Source organism: Tympanuchus pallidicinctus, unplaced genomic scaffold, assembly GCF_026119805.1.
Source record: "Tympanuchus pallidicinctus isolate F22 unplaced genomic scaffold, pur_lepc_1.0 scaffold4, whole genome shotgun sequence".
Lineage (NCBI taxonomy): Eukaryota > Metazoa > Chordata > Aves > Galliformes > Phasianidae > Tympanuchus > Tympanuchus pallidicinctus.
Genome location: NW_026294758.1, coordinates 45,140,287 through 45,157,445, shown reverse-complemented (window position 1 = coordinate 45,157,445; position 17,159 = coordinate 45,140,287). Strand labels below are relative to the sequence as shown.

Below are 17,159 nucleotides of genomic sequence, written 5' to 3'. Positions count from 1 at the left end.
CTCTTGTTCTATCACTATCAGAACATAGTAGAATGTCTGTTTCCCTCCTGTGTATAAGCTCCAGTTATGTACTGAAAGGCTGCAATGAGATATCCCGGAGCCTTAACTTTTCCAACTGACCAAGCCCAGTTGTCTCCACTTTTCTTTGTAGAGAGTCTCTTCAACCCTCTGAGAACCCTTGTGTCCTTCCTCTGGACTTGCATCAACATCTATATGTCTTATTTTGCGCTGAGGGCCCCGGCCTGGAAGAAATATTCCAGATGGAATCTCATGAGTGCAGAGTAGAGGGAGACAATCACTTTCCCTATCCTACTGGTCATCCCTCCTTTGATGCAGTCCAGGAGTCGGCCTTCCTTGCTGCAAGCACACACTGCTGGCTTATGTCAAATTTCTCATCCACCAGAACCTCCAAGTCCTACTCTGCAGGGCTACTCTCAATAAGTTCTTTGCCTAGTCTTGCATAAGGCCTTGAATCTGATTAGGCCCATATTGGAACACTTTTTCACACTTGTCCAGGCCCCTTTGGGTGGCATCCCTTCCTTCTGTCATATCAACTGCACTACTCAGTTTTTTTCAGGAAATTTGCTGTTCAGGTCATTGATCAAGATGTTAAAGAATACAGTTCCAAGACAGAACTTTCATAGACACCACTCATCACCAGCCTCCATTTAGCACAGAGCCATTTAAAATAACTCTCTGGTTGACACCATTCAAGCAATTCCTTATCTACTGAATAATGAACTCTTCAGATCCATATCTCTTCAGTTTAGAGATAAGAATGTGGTGTGGTACTATATGAAAGGCTTTGCAGAAGTCCAGATAGACAATATCAGGTGCTCTTTCTTTGGGAAATGACACAGTCACTCCAGTATAGAAGACCATTGCACAATCTATCCTCGCAGACGCTGTGCTGGTTGCCTCAGATCATCTCCCTGTTTTGCACGCACCCTAAAATAACTCTTCCATGACCTTCCAAGGTACAGAGGTGAGGCTCACTGCTTAATAGTTTCCCAGCTCTTCCTTTCTCTCTTTCTTAAAAATAAGACTGATGTTTCCATTTTTCCAGTCACGAGGGACTTCATCTGCCAGCCACGACTTTTTGAAAATGATCAAGAGTGTCTTGGTAACCATGTCAGCCAATCTCTTTAGAACTCTGGGATATGTGTCATCTGGTCCCTTAGACTTCTATTTCATTAAATGGCCTTAAACTTGTTCCTTCTTTGCAGTGTGAATGATTTTCACCCCTGGACCCATATAGACGTTCAGAGATGTGAGAGATATGGGAAGCCTGACTGCCAGCGAAGACTGAAGAAATGAATTTGTTGAGTACCTCAGCCTGATGGAGAACCTTGTCTACTGTTATTAATTCTCCATTCTCATTTGTCAGAGGAGTTACCTTTCTCATATGATCAATGTACTTGTAGAATCCTATTTCTCTCTTTTTGTTTTTCCAAATCCCTTTCTAAGTTCTGTTACATCTGTGCCTTAGCTTTCCTGTCATCTCTACATGTAAAACAATGTAGAGATTGTCAGCATCCCTGTATCTTTCCCAGGCTTTTTTACACCTCGGTTTGTTCAGTAGTTCCTTGTTGATTCATGACCTTTTCTTGCCTTTTCACTATGATTTTTTGAACTAGGGAATGGAGAGCTCTTAGAAGGGCATGCTTAAAGATTCTCCAGCTCTGCTCAGTTCCTTTGTCTTTAAGGACAGTTACCCAGGGGATCTCATTCAATAATTTCTTAAATAGCTGAAAGTCCTATTCTGGAGTTCAGTGCCCTGACTTTTATTTTTGCCAGTCTCATATTCCTTGAGATCACAAACTCAGCCAAGGAATAGTCATTACAGCCTAGAGTGCATCCAATAGCAAATATTCTAGTTAAAAGTCAAAATTGAAGTAGCTATGAAAAAGAGTCAGAGATATTATCCCCTGACACAGGTGTGGACAAAAAAAGCAAAGCTGAACTACTTCTGGAAAATCCCAGTACTGATAAAATTACTTTGAAGGTGCACTTGACCTTCAACAAATATAGTCACTCGATGTTTAAAGAAAATCAGTAAGCAGTAAATGACCTAGGCAACCGAAAGTTGCTCTGTGCCCTTAGAGTTCGTCAATCCCAAATGCTAAGCCTTGACAGCTCCAAGAAAGAGAAATGCATGGGGATTTTTTTTGCTTTCACAGGTAAATGCACAAACTTAAATGTCAACATCTAGTTTACACAGATGCACATTTGGTTAGCATATGCTCCTAAAGTAGAAAGTTGTCTTCAAAATTAAATTAAGCAAAGAATTTGCCCAAATTTCTCGTGAAACACAATCCTTCCAAATCTTCATGCTCCTTGAAACTGGTATTGATAGTTTAATGTTTAACATGTCCACAATAAATTTTAAAAAATTATTAAAAAAAAAAGACAATGAAAAGGCCTTACAAATTTAAGAACATCACATTAATACAGCTTCATTGGGGTCATATTCCTTATGCAATTTATCAGATTACAAATTGAATTCTAGAAAGAGGACGTTTTGATAATCTTCTCATCTACTGTGTTACAAAAGATATTGAATTTTTCTCACCTGGTTCTGCTTCAAGACAGCACTGCCTTAGCAGAAGCATGTCTTTCAAAAAATACCTCATCTTGATTTATATACCTCTATTATGGGGAATCCATCATTTTCTTAGATGAATAGTTTTAGCATCTGACTACTCATGCTTCTTAAAATGGGTCTGTTTTTTCTTTTCTCTAATTGGTTTGGTTGTTTGCTTGTTTTGTTGTTTTTTTTTGTTTGTTTGTTTGTTTGTTTTTGTTTTTGTTTTTCTTCAGGCTTTAAGGCAGCAGAAGGCTACCTGTCACTAACAAAATTCTTTACTTATGGAGTTATGAAATACAGTTTAATCAGTTTTAATTTTCCCTTTTCAAACTACATAGATTGTCTTTAGTTGCTGACAATAAAATTTTTCCCAATCTGTATCCTTTGCCTGAGAAATGTGTTCAAATGACAGATAACATTGTGTCTATTACAAAATCAGAATGGTTAATGTTGGAAGGTAGTTGGAATGTAGTCCAGAAGTCCAAATCCTTTCTGGGCAACGTGTGTCCATCCTCCATCACCCACAGAGTAAAATGCTAAGTGATGTTTAGACAGAATACCTTGTTTTTCATTCTGTATCCATTGACTCTTTCTGGCACTGGGCACTACTACAAATGAGCCTGGCTTCATCCTCTTTGCACCCTCTCATCAGATATTTACAAACATTGATTAGACTCATCCTGAGCTATTTCTTCTCCAAGTTGAAGAGTTCCAGATCTCTCCACCTCTACTCACAGGCAAAGTGCTCCAGGCCTTCGACTTCACCCTCCACTGGACTCTTTCCAATGTGCCCATATCTCTTTTGTTAGTGACTGGCCCAGTGTTTGGATGCAGCTTTGAGAGACAAGGTATGTTGACATCAGATGGGATACAATTGACCTGGAGGGGCAAGAATATTTTGAGTAGCAAGCTGGCTGGACTGATCAGCAGAGCTTTAAACTAGATTTGATGGGGAGAAAGACAGAGAAGAGCCAGGGAATGTGGACACGTTAGGAAACTGCAAGAGAAAACCTCTGGTTTGTCTCAGTAAAATCTGGGACAGCTCCTCTAAATAGGTAACATGGGTGATGGCCTAGCGGAAGTGCCTCCATACCAATGAATGCAGCACGGGAAATAAGCAGAAAGAGGTTGAAACTATGGTGCAATTAGAAAACTATGATCTAATTGTAATTGCGGAAACATGGTGAGATAAATCAAACAAATACAACACTATATACACACTTCAGGGCCTTGATGTCTTTCTTGTAGTCCAAAACCAAACACCATACCCAAAGTGTAGCCTCATCAAAAGTGAATAAAGGGTGACAATCATCTCCCTGCTTCTGCTGACAGCACTATTTCTGATACAAGCCAGAGTGCTGTTGGCCTTCTTGACCACTTGGGCACACTGCTGGCTCATATTCAGCTGACTGTTTAATACCCCATTCAGCTACCCAGACACTCTGCACCAAGCCTGCATCACTGCACGAGGTTGCTGTGATCAAAGTGCAGGACCCAGCACTTGATCTTGTTGAAGGTCATAAAATTGGTCTCAATCCATAAATTCAGCCTATCATCTGTAAAACTCTTGCTCTCAAGCAGATTAATGATTCCTCACAACTTGATGTCATCTACAAAATCACAGAGGGTGTGCTCAATTTCCATGTCTAGATCATCAATAACAATTTTAAATAGGTTTGGTTCCAATACTGAACTATTGGCAGTCCACGGAACTGCAGCATTAACTCTTCAACTCACATTCCACTGCATGATGTTAGAATGTGGAATACTGATGGAAAACTATAAAACCATGACAACTAGGCAGATCGCTTCAGACAATCAGTTCCATGACCTTTCTTGATACCAAGGCAAAGCAGACAGGCTGGTAGTTCCCCCCGTTCCAAATCTTCTTGTAGGTGCATGTCACACTGATAAGTCTCCAATCATCTGGGATCTCCCTGCTTGACCAGGACTACTGGTAAATGATGGAAAGTGGCTTGGAAATCATTTCTGCAAGCCTCCCTCCATAATTTTGGGCAAATCCCATCTGGCAACATGGACTTGTGGCAATTCAGATGGACTAATAGATCCATAAATCTTTTCTCCTGAATCATGGAAAGTTTATTCTTTGCTCCATCTCTGTCTTCCAGTTTAGAAGGCCAACATTCTAAACAGCTGAAAGTCTGCCTTCCAGAAATCCAGGCTACAACTTTTGCTAACCCCCCTATTCCCACTTTCACCAATAATATTTGGTGGCCACTCTACACATGGCAGCTTCTGACCACTATGTCTCCCACCACTGCTTCTCTGTAAAGAGCAGGTCTAATGGGATGCTTCACCTGGTAGGATCTCTTACCACCTGCTTCAGGAAATTATCTTCCACACAATTCACAAACCTTTTAGACCACTTCCTCTCAGCTGAATTATATTTCTAGCAAATATCAGGTAAGTTGAAGTCCTCCATGAAGACAAAAGCTAGCAATTGTATGATTTCTGCCAGCTGATCATAGAATGCCTTATCTGTCTTTTCATCCTGGTTGGATGGTCTAGAAGACTCCATGCTGAATTACCGGAAGTGGGTAATAATTAGAAGGCAGTTCCAGATCGGAGAGCTTCCTTATAATGTCCCTGACCCTGACCCCAGTGAGGCAGAAAAATTGGACTTCATTGCAGGGACATCAGGGAGCATCTCCTCTAACCCATCTTCCTTTGACACACCCCAATGTTCCTTATACTTCCTCCTTTCTACCTCCTCTATCAGGCAAAGTAATCGACCTGCTCACATCACACGTGTGTGGTATCTCCACTATCCTGTGGCACTAGAGACAGGCTCAAGTAATTCCTGCAGCCAGAGATCTGGACAGTTGCATGCTTGCATGGCTGCTCAGTCTAGGTTATGTTCTTTTTGGTAGTGGCTATTAGCAAAATGGAGACCATGGCTATAACTAGTCCTACTGAGAAAGTGATAACTGTTATGTAAGCTGCCTTCTTGAGTGGGGAGGGAAACTGCCACTCCAAGGAGAGCTGACTCAACAAATTTGGACTTGAGCTGTCACTCCAAAGACAGCTTGACCTCTTTGAAACCATTAAAAAGGGGCTAACACCACCATGGTCACCATTGTCATCAACAGAACAACAATGCCTGACAACCCACCACTACTGGAGATCAATGGCTGAACTATGAACCACACTGGATCCATGGTGGTGACTATCTTCCTATCAAGACTCCTTGCTTCTTCTTTCCTATCTTTTCTATCACCCTCCTTCCCTTCCTCATTGTCCTAATTCATAACAGTGTCCATCCTCCTCTTTCCCATCTCCCTGATTAAGATCTGCAATAAACTGGTCAGACCAACATTTGAACCGTTGTTTCTTGATCTCATATATATTGGTATACAAATATTAAAAAGAACCTCCTCTCTCTCTTATAAATTGGAGTGAGACATTTATTTAATGGCGTAGTCGGCAGGATACCCACCGTGAGAGTGTTGTTCCTACCAGATATAGTCTGAAACTTTCTTTGTGTGTACCTCCTGGAGAGCGATATTTTTGAAAACTTAGACATGAATCCTTCTCCAGGAAGACTGCTCCATATTCTGAAACTTTACTGTTTATATGCATACCTCTCAAACACGTATGGATTAATTTTGAATACTTGTGTGCCTCCTTGGGAAGACCTCCCTGCATTTTGTGATTTAAGCATCTTGTAACTTAAGTGTGAAATTTGAACATTTTTGTGTGCTTCCCTCAGAGAAAGGGAAGAGTGGTTGGAGCATTTGCATTTGTTTTATAGGTGTTGTGTGCCTCCCTTTGGGGAGATGAGATTCACTTGAGCTTTTGAATATATATACCTCCTCCTCCCTTATTGTAGATCTTTCAGCGTATTGAAAAATGAATGACAGCATTGCCACCATGAAAAGTGAAGATGTATTATTTAATCTAGAAAAAACATGGTGCTTGGTCCTCCTTATCAGAGGTGGATTGGGCATGACAGAAGTGGTATAACTTGTGGAATGTTTCGGACCGTATTAGTGTTTTACAAAATGAGGCTTGTACCCGAGCTGGAACAGGGAAATCATGTATTTGTGCAGTACTTGGGGCTGCTTTAAAAGCTGCTGTGGAGTTCCGAGATGAAAAGCATTCGGCAAAAACTCAAACTGTACAAGCACTGCAGGAATCAGTTGAAGTAACACAAGAATTGGTAAAAACTCTGCAGAATCAAATAATGAACCTTGAGGAAAAATTAGAAAGAGAGAAACGTGCATCTTTAAATTTTGGAGCATAAATATCAAAGATTTTTTTCCTTGAATTAATTTTAAATATTACAAAACTAAGAGAAAGAATAAGAAAATAAATTATGTGCTTATTTGTTTTTAAAATATTCATAATTTCTTTTTCCTCTCCAGTCATTGTAATTTCTTTTAGATGCATTTAGATAATTTTAAAAATATTTCAAATGTCTTATTTATTTTTCATATTCTCTTTAGAAGCATCATTATTTTAATTGAATACTGTTTTATTTTTGTTCTTTAAGCAAGTAAAATATTATTGTTACATATTTTAAGAGAAAAACAGAATTACCCGTGCAGATTTCAGTTTATTCTGGACAGCTAGAATATTATTTTGCTAATTACTGCAAGATAAAGAAAGGGAAAACAGGAAAATGAAAAACTCAATGTTGTATTTTATTTCTTAAAATTCTATTCAGCTGTGATTAGTATGACCAACTTTAATGCTGCAGTGAACACAGTTCCATAGCCATTACACAACACCGGCTATAGATTTTCCTCTGTACTGTAGACAGTTTCTCATTTCATACATCACTTGCAACTTGACGCAGACATTCTGTGAAGATATGGCCTATCTCTCTAATAGAAAGTTATGAATCAGTAGCATCTTACTTTACTCATGTTTTAAATAATTATCACACTAGACACTACGACCACTTTACTGTTTCTCTCTTTTTACAGTGCAATATCAATTAAAACTACACCAGCAACCCCTTACGGTCTGCTCTTTCTTTTCCTTCCTTCTCTTCCTCTTTTTCTCCCTTCCCTCACTCTCTCCTTCCCTCCTTCCCTCCTTCCTTCTTCTCTTTCTTCCTTCCTTGATTTCTTTCACATTTTTTATGATTTGTGATTGTTCATATGCTGAAGACAGGCCATCTCTTTTGTTTCCCAACTTAATGAAGAATAGTTTGATATTGTGATAGTCTCTTTTTCTTTCTTTAGCACAACAGTGTTTAACAGTCAGAACTCTTAAGTATTTCTAGTTTGTGTTTTCAGGAGTAATATGAATCAAAACCAAAGATTATCTTTCCAGCATCTCAGATTCTGTTTTGCCAGTCTTAGTAATCAAGCAAAAAATTTTCACTAACACACTAGTAGTTTGGATATATCTGGTATGCTTTGATGTAGTTAATCTCAAAGAAAATGTGAATGTATCAAAATGCATCTAAGGATGGAGCATCCATTGGATCTCTGGGCAACCTGTTCTAATGCCTTCCATCCCTTATTGTAAAAAAAAAAGATAAAAATTCTTCCTTATATACAATCTAAATCTCCCCTCATTTTATTTGAAATAATTTCCCCTTGTTCTATCACAACAGACCCTGCTAAAGTGACTGTCCCCATCTTTGTTATAGAGCCCCTTTTAGATTCTGAAAGGCTTTTATCTTGTCTCCCTTTGATCCTCCAAGCGTTGTCTTGTCCAGGCTGAAAAGCTTTAGCTCTCTCAGCCTGTCCTTATAGGAGAGGTGTTCCATCCCTTGAATCATTTTTGTGGCTCTCCTCTGGATGCACTCCAACATGTCTTTCTTGTACGGATGACTCCACATCCGGATGCAGTACTCCAGGTGAGGTCTCACAAAGGCAGAGTAAGAGGAGCAGGATTACCTCCCCTGACCTGCAGACCACACTTCTTTTGATGCAGCCCAGGGTACAGATGGATTTATGTGCTGCAAGGGCACATTGCTTGCTCATGTCCAGTTTGCCATTCACCAGTACTCCCAAGCCAGCGAGGGTGGCTTTTAATTCTTTTGTCCCCCAAAATTGATAGTGATATTATCAATTATCAGTTATAGTGATATCACTATACAAGTGATAGCTTGTATTGATAGTGATGGCTACCATGACTCAGTTCAAGATGTTGCACTTGGATGTGCTGAAACTTGTGAATTTCACCTGTGCCCACTGCTCAACCCTATGTAGTTTTCTCTGCATGGCACCCCATCTCTTGGACTTGTTAATCACACTGCACAGCTTGGTGTCATCTACAAACATGTTAAGAATGCACTAAATTCTGCTGTAAATATCAGTGTGATTTACTAAAGATGTTAAAGTACACTGCTCTTAGTACTGACCCCTGAGGGATACCACTCATCAACGATCTCCATCCAAATACTGACCCACCGACCACCACCCTCTAGGTATGATTTCACAAACAGTTCCCCATCAATAGAACAGTCCACCCATCAAATCCTTATCTTTCTAGTCTGGAGATGACGATAGGCAGCAATAACCAAGTTAGTGAGAGAAGCCTGAGGACTGTTGAATGGGACTTCAGGCACTGGGGCAGCTAGTTGATGGAGCAGGAGTACAAGTAATGTTTTCCTCTCTCCCCTCAGTGGCGGAGAGGGATACTGAAAGGACCAGGAATGCACATCTTGTAAAAAATACGTGTCTGAGGCTGATATAATTGGAAGGTTTTGTTGTTGTTGTTTTGTGGGTTTTTTTTTTTGACCATGTAGCCATTTAACTCAGCACCTGGCCAGATGGCTGCAAATGGATTTCTCCTGTCTCAAATGAGGAAACAGAGTTCAGGAGCTAGCAGCAGTTGTTGAGAGGGCTTTAAATTAGGTAAGAAGGGGGGAGGGGATGCTAAAGATAATCATCCAGGCTTGCTATAAGTTGAGTCTGGAGAAATAATGATGGGACTGGGGGTTGATGAAAGGAGCTCCACTGAAACATCTACACAAGTGCATAGAATAGGCAACAAACCAGAGGAGCTGAAAGCCATCGTGCAGCAGATGGTTCAGAACAGGATTGCGAGCTGGACTGAGGCTGACAGGATGAAGTTCAACAGAACCAACTGCCATGTCCTGCACTTTGGTCACAATAATCCCGGGCAATGCTGCAGGCTTTAGGCAAAGTGGCTGGAACACTCTGTGGAAGAAATAGACCTGAGGGTGCTGTTCAGTGCTCAGCTAGACTGTGTGCCCAGGTAGCCAAGAAAACCTGTGGCATCCTGGTTTGTATCAGAACTAGTGTTATGAGAAGGAGCAGGGATGTGATTGTCCTCTATACTGAGCACTGAAGAAGCTGCACCTCCAGTACTGTGTTCAGTTTGGGAGTTCTCAATACAAGAAAGACATGGAGGCACTGAAGCATGTCCAGAGAAGGACAGTGAAGCTGGTGAGGGGGCTGAAGTGCAGGTCTTACGAGAAGCAGCTGAGATTATTTAGTCTGTAGTAAAGGTGGCTCAGTGGAGATCTATAACTCAGTGCTCTCGAACACGAAAGAAGGTTACGGTGAGGTGGGAGTCACCTTTTTCTTTGTAACTAGAGATAGGATTAGAGGGAATAGCTTCAAGCTGCACCAGGAGAGGTTCAGGTTGGATGTTAGAAAATACTTATTCTCTGATAAAGTGGTCAGGTGATGGAATGGGCTTCTGAGAGGTCACTGAGTCACTGTGTGGAGGTGTTCAAGAAATGTTTAGATGTTGTACTGTAGGACATGGTTTAGAGGGGAAATATTGGTGATAGCAGGAAGGTTAGAGTGGATGATCTTGGAAGTCTTTTCCAACTTTGGTGAGTCTATGACTCTATGATCCTATGTTGGGTTGGCAGGGGGGATGGTACATATGAAAATCTTACAGAAGTGTAGATAGATGATATGGAGCAGATCCTCCTGAGTGTCATATGGAAAACAAAGTTATGGTGATTGTTGATAGCTAATATGGCTTCACTAAGGGCAAATCACACATGACAAACTTGGAGAACTTTTATGATGGAATTACAGTATTAGTGGATAAAGGAAGAGCAACTGACATCATCTGGAGTTGTGCAAAGTGTTTGACACTCATGCATGACATCCTGGTCACCAAATTAGAGAAAAATGGATTTGAAGGATAAACCACCAGCTACATAAGGAATAGGCTGAATGGTCACACTCAGAGAGTTACAGACAATGGCTCAGTATCCAAGTGGAGACTGGTGATGTGTGGTGTTCCACAGGAATTAACACTGGAACTGGTGCAATTTAATATCTTTGTAGGACAGGGACAGTGTTATCAAGTGCACCCTCAACAAATTTGCCAATGAAATCAAACTGACTTGTTCAGTTGATGTGCTAGAGAGAAGGGATACCATCCAGGGGGACCGTGACAGGCTTGAGAGATGGGCCCATGGCAACCTCATGAAGTCCAAAAAGGCCAAGAACAAAGTCCTGTGCCTGAGTAGGGGCAATCCCAAGCCCAGGGGGGGGCAGATCCCAAATACAGGCTGGGCAGAGAATGGCTTGATATCAGCCCTGAGGAGAAGGATTTGGGGATGTCAGTTCATGAAAAACTAAACATGAGCCCTGAATGTGCACTTGCAGCCCAGAAGGCCAACCTTACCATGGCCAATTTATGTCCACTTCTGAGGCCCTTAAGAGGAGCACTGAACTGTTGGGCTGGGTCCAGAGAAGGGCAACAAGGATATCAGTGAGCTGCAGCACCTCTGTGAGAACAGGATGAGAGAGTTGGGGCTTTTCACCTTGGAGAAGAGAAGGCTCTGGGGGGACCTTATATCAGCCTTCCAGTACCTGAAGAGCATCAACAGAAAAGATAAGATGCCTTACACAAGGGCATGTAGTGACAGGATGATGGCTTTAAACTGGAAAAGGGTTAATTTAGACTAGATATTAGGAAGAAATTCTTTACTATGAGGGTGATGAGACATTGGAACAGATTGCCTGGAGAGGCTGTGGATGTCCCCACCCTGGTGCTGTTCAAGGTCAGGCTGGGTGGCACTTTGAACAGCCTGGTTTAATGGGAAATGTCGCAGTCTATAGTGGGAGAGTTGAAACTAGATGATCTTAAAGATCCCTTCCAATCCAAACCATTCCATGATTCTATGATTCTACAACATCTGTGTTTTTTTCTTTGATCACTGACACAGTTGAACAACAGTAAGTTGGTCAGGCAGGACCTACCCTTGATGAAACCATGTTAATTATCCCATATCACCCCTCTTTCTTCCATGTGTCTTAGAGGATCTTTTCCACGATCTTCCCTGGCACAGAAGTGAGGCTAAAAGGTAGACAGTTCTCTGGGTCATCGTTTCTACTCTTCTTAAAAATAGGTGCAGTATTGCCTATTTTTTCTCAATCAGGTGAAGGGACTTCACCTGACTTTTTAAGTGTTATCAAGTGTGGCTTCGATACCACTTCAGCAAATTCTCAGGATTCTGGGATGCATCTCATCAGCACTCATACACTTATGGATATTCAGATTCCTCAGGAGGTGGTGAATCTGATCTTTGCTTACAGTGGGAAGGCCTTCACTCTTCCAGTTTCCACCTTATGAACCATCTGCTAGAGAGCTGTGTGAACAACAGTTTCTAGTGAACACTGTGACAAAAATTGTTTTTGAGTACCTCAGCCTTCTCCTTGTTTGTTCTTATTAGCATGCCTGTATTGATTACTAAGTGCCCTCCTGGTCTCTTCAAGTTTAAATACATACAGAATCCTTTCTTATTCTTCTTTGTTACCCTTTCTAAGTCAAGTTCCAATCAGGACTTGACCTTCGTGTTTCCATCCCCACACCACTCAGCAGTATCTCTATGCTTCTCTCAAGATACCTGTCTCTGCTTCCACTGCATGTCCATTTTCTTCTTTCTCTTCAGTTTGACTAGAAAATCCTGATTCAGAGATGCTGTTATCTTGCCCTCTTTTTCCCCTTTTAAGGCTCTGCCAACTCTTTTCCAATCCCCTGTCCTTCAGGAGAGTTTCTCATGGGATTTTGTTTACTAACTCCTTGAAGTGATGAAAGTTGGCCTTCCTAAAATTAATCTTCCTGATTTCATTCTTTGCCTGTCTGATATATCTCAAGGTTGTGAACATCACCATCATGTGGTCACCGTATGTATCTAAGACAGCCCCAGTCCTTATGTCCCCAATTAGTACTCTCATGTTGGTAACCGGCAGGCCCAGCATTTATCCTCCATACATTCAAAGAGCCAATTTTAACCATTTTAAACCTATTTTTACCCTATTTTAACCTTTTTTATTATATTTTTAACCTATTTTAACCAGCAGGTATCAGTATGGTTGAAGTCCCCCAACAGATGAGAGCCTGAGAACATGAAGCCACCTTTAGCTGGAGAAAGAAGTTTCATCAACAATTGGCCTGCTGTAGACATCGATCACAAAGCTCCCTTTGTTGCCTCAATCTCTAACTCTCTCCATAGTCTTTCAACTTGCTCATGGCCCTTCTTCCAGGATAGTTCTTCACACCCTATTACTTCCTTGTTGTAGAGGACAATGTCTACTTTCCTCTTTTCTCATCTGTGCCTTCTGAACAGCTCGTAGCAGTCAATATACACACTCCAGTCAGAGAAATCATTCCATCAGGCTCAGTAACTGCAGCTACTTTGTGGTTTTCCAGTAGCATGCTGGCTTCCAACTCCTGCTTGTTTCCTAAGCTGCATGCATTAGCAGCACTAATTTTGCTGCTGTGGCTTTGTATTGCTCAGAAGATGAAGTAAAGAATGAACCATCTTAAGCGGCATTCTCACTTCGTGATTGCTGTGCAGCTGAATATTCTGATCCCCTTGGAAAAATAGTCCTGTTTCTATTTCTTCACTTACATCTGTCATGGTTTTATGATTTTTGGTTATCAGTATTCCACATCATAACATCATGTAATGCACTGGGGGTTTGACTGCTGATGCTCAGGTTCCGGGTGCCTATCTGGCGGAGAAGAACAACTATATTTCCCCAGGAGGCTCTGTGGTCAGCAAGGAGATATAACCCCTTGCAATGTCATCTGATGTTCTCTTCTACATCTGCTCTTCTTCACCTGCACTTCTCCATCTGCTCCTCTCCGTTTGCTTTTCTTCATTGGCTCAACTGGACTGCACTTCTCACCTCAGCCTTGTGGTGAGGCCTATCCATCTTTCACACACACTCTCTCTCTCTCATTATATTTTGCTGATACTATATTTAGTAAATTAGTTTGTTTAACCTCAGATTGTTCTGTTGTTTTCCATTATTTTGGGGTCCCCTCTTTCCCTTTTCCGGAGACGCGGATCCGTGGATCCCTCCTCTCTGCTAGTCACAGAACTGGGCCGAACCAGCCTGTGCACGGTTGACATGTCAGAGAGCAAAGAGCAGTACAGATCAAAGGTGATGAAGTACACTGAGAGCAGAAATACAATAGGATTATTATTAAGTGCTCTCACAAGTACAGTTGCTACCTGGACAACACACCAATATTACTCAGAAAATATAGTCAAGTGATATCTCTCCAACATATGCGAGATCTTAGAAACATGCCTGAATGACCATTCTCCATAACCCTATAGGCCACATTATATTAAATGATTATCAGTTATGTGACCATTGCCTCAGATTGCAGTGACCTTGACAGTACTGCAGTAACCACTTCTATGAATGTCACTAAAGAGATTTTACAGCGTAATGAGACAGGAAGATGAAACATGCTGATATTTTTTCTACTGACTACTCATAGTTGTACACAGATTCTGTAAGTCTATTGCAAAATAAATTCACTTTATGTCAAAATTCAGTTTTATTAAGATTTCTGACTTTTTCTGACTGTAGGTTCTTACAGTATCCTTTTATTAGATTTAAGTGTATGAACATTCTTTATGCATTTCTGTCTCAGCTAAATATCTCTGAATTTTTCGTGCTGCATTTAAAAAGTTTGAGCTATAAAGCCTGAATAGGAAATATGAAATCAAACCTAGAAAAATATTTCATAAGTGCACTCACATTATAAAGTTTTAGTTGCATCTTTATAATCAATGTAGAGAGCCAGGTGATGGCAACCAGCACTACATTTGTCCTAAAACTATGATTAAATCTCTAATATTAAGTTAATTGCATTCTCAACTAAAATAACAATTCAATTCCATAGGTATTACAATTATGAGGTATTGTTCTTGAAAGAGCTTGCTCTGTGTTTTGATTTGGTTGTAGCCAACTGTTTCCAATGTGTTTCTTTGTGCTTCTAGTAAACAGATGAGCTGACTCACTGCAGTCACACTTAAGGAGATGAAGAGCAATGAGAAGTATGATTTCCTATGCTCTCTTGAGGCCAGGCTGTAGACTGTACATTACGTATCGTTGGTACCAAAAAATAAAGGAGATTAGACTTGCAAAGGATCTCAGCTCCAGAACATCTCCAGAGCTTTTACTTCCTATAAACTCTTCCTAAATCAGAATTCTCTGCCTCTTCATTGATGCTAAAAGATCAAGCAATAAGGAAGAAGAACTGTCACAAAGTCATCTGAAGAAAATTTTTATTTGCACAATAATAAGAAAGGCCTTTCTTAGAATCATAGAATCTTGAAGAAAAAGATCTTCGAGATAATCCAGTCCAACCTTCTACCTACCACCAATAGTTCTCACTAAACCATGTCCTCAACATGTCTAAATGTTATTTGAATACCTCCAGGGTGGAGTCACCAACCTCCCTGTGCAGTACATTCTAGCATCTGACCACTCCTTTAGAGAAGTATTTCCTAGCCTCCAAACTAAATCTCCCCTAACACAATGTGTGGCCATTCTCTATAGTGCTATTGCCAGTTACACAAGAGAAGAGGTCCTCCCCTACTTCACTATAACCTCCCTTCAGATAGTAATAGAGAATGGACTGTGTGTATAAAATTTGTAAGAGTTAATCTGATATGATTGTAAGGATATACATGGGCAAACATGGAGAGATATACAAGATGAAGACTGTCACAAGTCATTGTTGCACACATTATTTTTGGGGGGAGGGATGGAGAAATTATAAGAGAAGGGCAGTGATAGTATTACAGAAGTAACGTAAAGAACAAAAAATAAAAGATAAAGGAAAAACCCTCAAAACAAAAAAGCTCTTCTTAACCTAATGGAAAAGCTGGGTTAACATTGGCCGAAAACTAAACCTGACATTATTTCCATAACTTTAGGTTTAGAAACAGCTTTAGGGGATAAACATCACACAATTTTTTACAATTTATTTTTACAGAAAAATGAAACACATTAAAACTCAATGGAACTAAACAATTTTCATTCAAAATACGTGAAGCTTAACAGATTTTCTGTTTCCTTCGAGAATTTTTATTAATGCTGTACAGGAAAACATCCTATGTTTTCTTTGATGATATCTCAGTATTATGAAGTTGAATTGAGATTTACGTTTTCCTGGGAATGAAATTCTTAAAAAGTATAAGTAGAGGGAAAATGAAAGTAGAGGGAAAAGTCTACCAGTCCACTCTGACATTTTGCTCTAATCATTTTTAGAAGTACACATAAGAAAGGAGTGTATACTCACTGCATTATGGAAATCTTGATCAATGCATTTAAAAGGTTTTCTACTATACTGTTTGATGATTAAGTTCTGTAACATAGGAAAATGTGTTGTACAAACAGTAAAATCTCAGCTTTCATAAAATCTGAAGTGTCACCTACTTAAGTATTACCTGCACATAGAAATCTTATTTTACTACTTTAAAAATATCTTTTATTAAATTTTTCAGCATGATCTTACTTCAGTATAAGACTTCATAGCATTATTACATATCAATTCAATCACCTGTGCACAAATCATTTTATTGCTCATAAATTTATCTTGATTTCCCTATATCTTAATATTAGCTATGTTTATAATTTGTTTTAATATCAGAAAAATGTTTCCATATAATCCCATTTAGTTGCATATTACCCTCCTGAAACAAACCTAGTTTTTCTAAATGAACTAGTTCTCTTTGATATTAAACAACAACAACAACAAAATATTAGAAAGTAAAAGATAGTCAGCGGCTTTTTTATTTTTTATTATTGAATTAGCAAGAATTAGGAGAAAAAACAATTCATTATTTAAAAGAGTTAAGAGAAAAAACAATTCATTATTTAAAATATTACACCAAACTTTAAGAAAATAAATACAAACTGCAAAATTCCATAATTTCCTTGTACTCTTACCTCTTTTTATGATGGAGATAATTGTTAAATGGTTCTACAATGGTTCTACAAGGTAGTCATTAATCAATGTTAGCTGTGGATGAGCTGTAGTTCTGATTGGTTGCTCAGGACTACCCAGCCACTAAAGAAAAATTGCACACTCTCTAGAATTAACTGCTTTCTTTGTCTCCCATCCCCCCAAAATATAATAGCTTAGAAGAAAAAAACATTTTTCTGGACAAGCGGAAGAGAAAAAGCTGGAGAAATAAATGATTTGGATGCCAGCATTTCTTGTACTTCAAGTCCAAATCACATGTTGTTTGGATTTGTCGGAAAGAATAGGGTTTTGCATATTTCCTATGAGAAGCATTGATTTTTATTTCCACATAATGCTGGCCGCTTCCCCCCCCTTTTATTTC

The 17,159-nt window shown here is 39.8% G+C and overlaps 1 protein-coding gene across 16 annotated transcripts in view; it reads right to left on the bottom strand.

Moving 5' to 3' along the window:
* Positions 1 to 17,159, bottom strand: part of PTPRD (protein tyrosine phosphatase receptor type D) — a 1,183,295-nt gene that overhangs the window by 378,061 nt on the left and 788,075 nt on the right. The gene's annotated exons all lie outside the window — the stretch shown is intronic.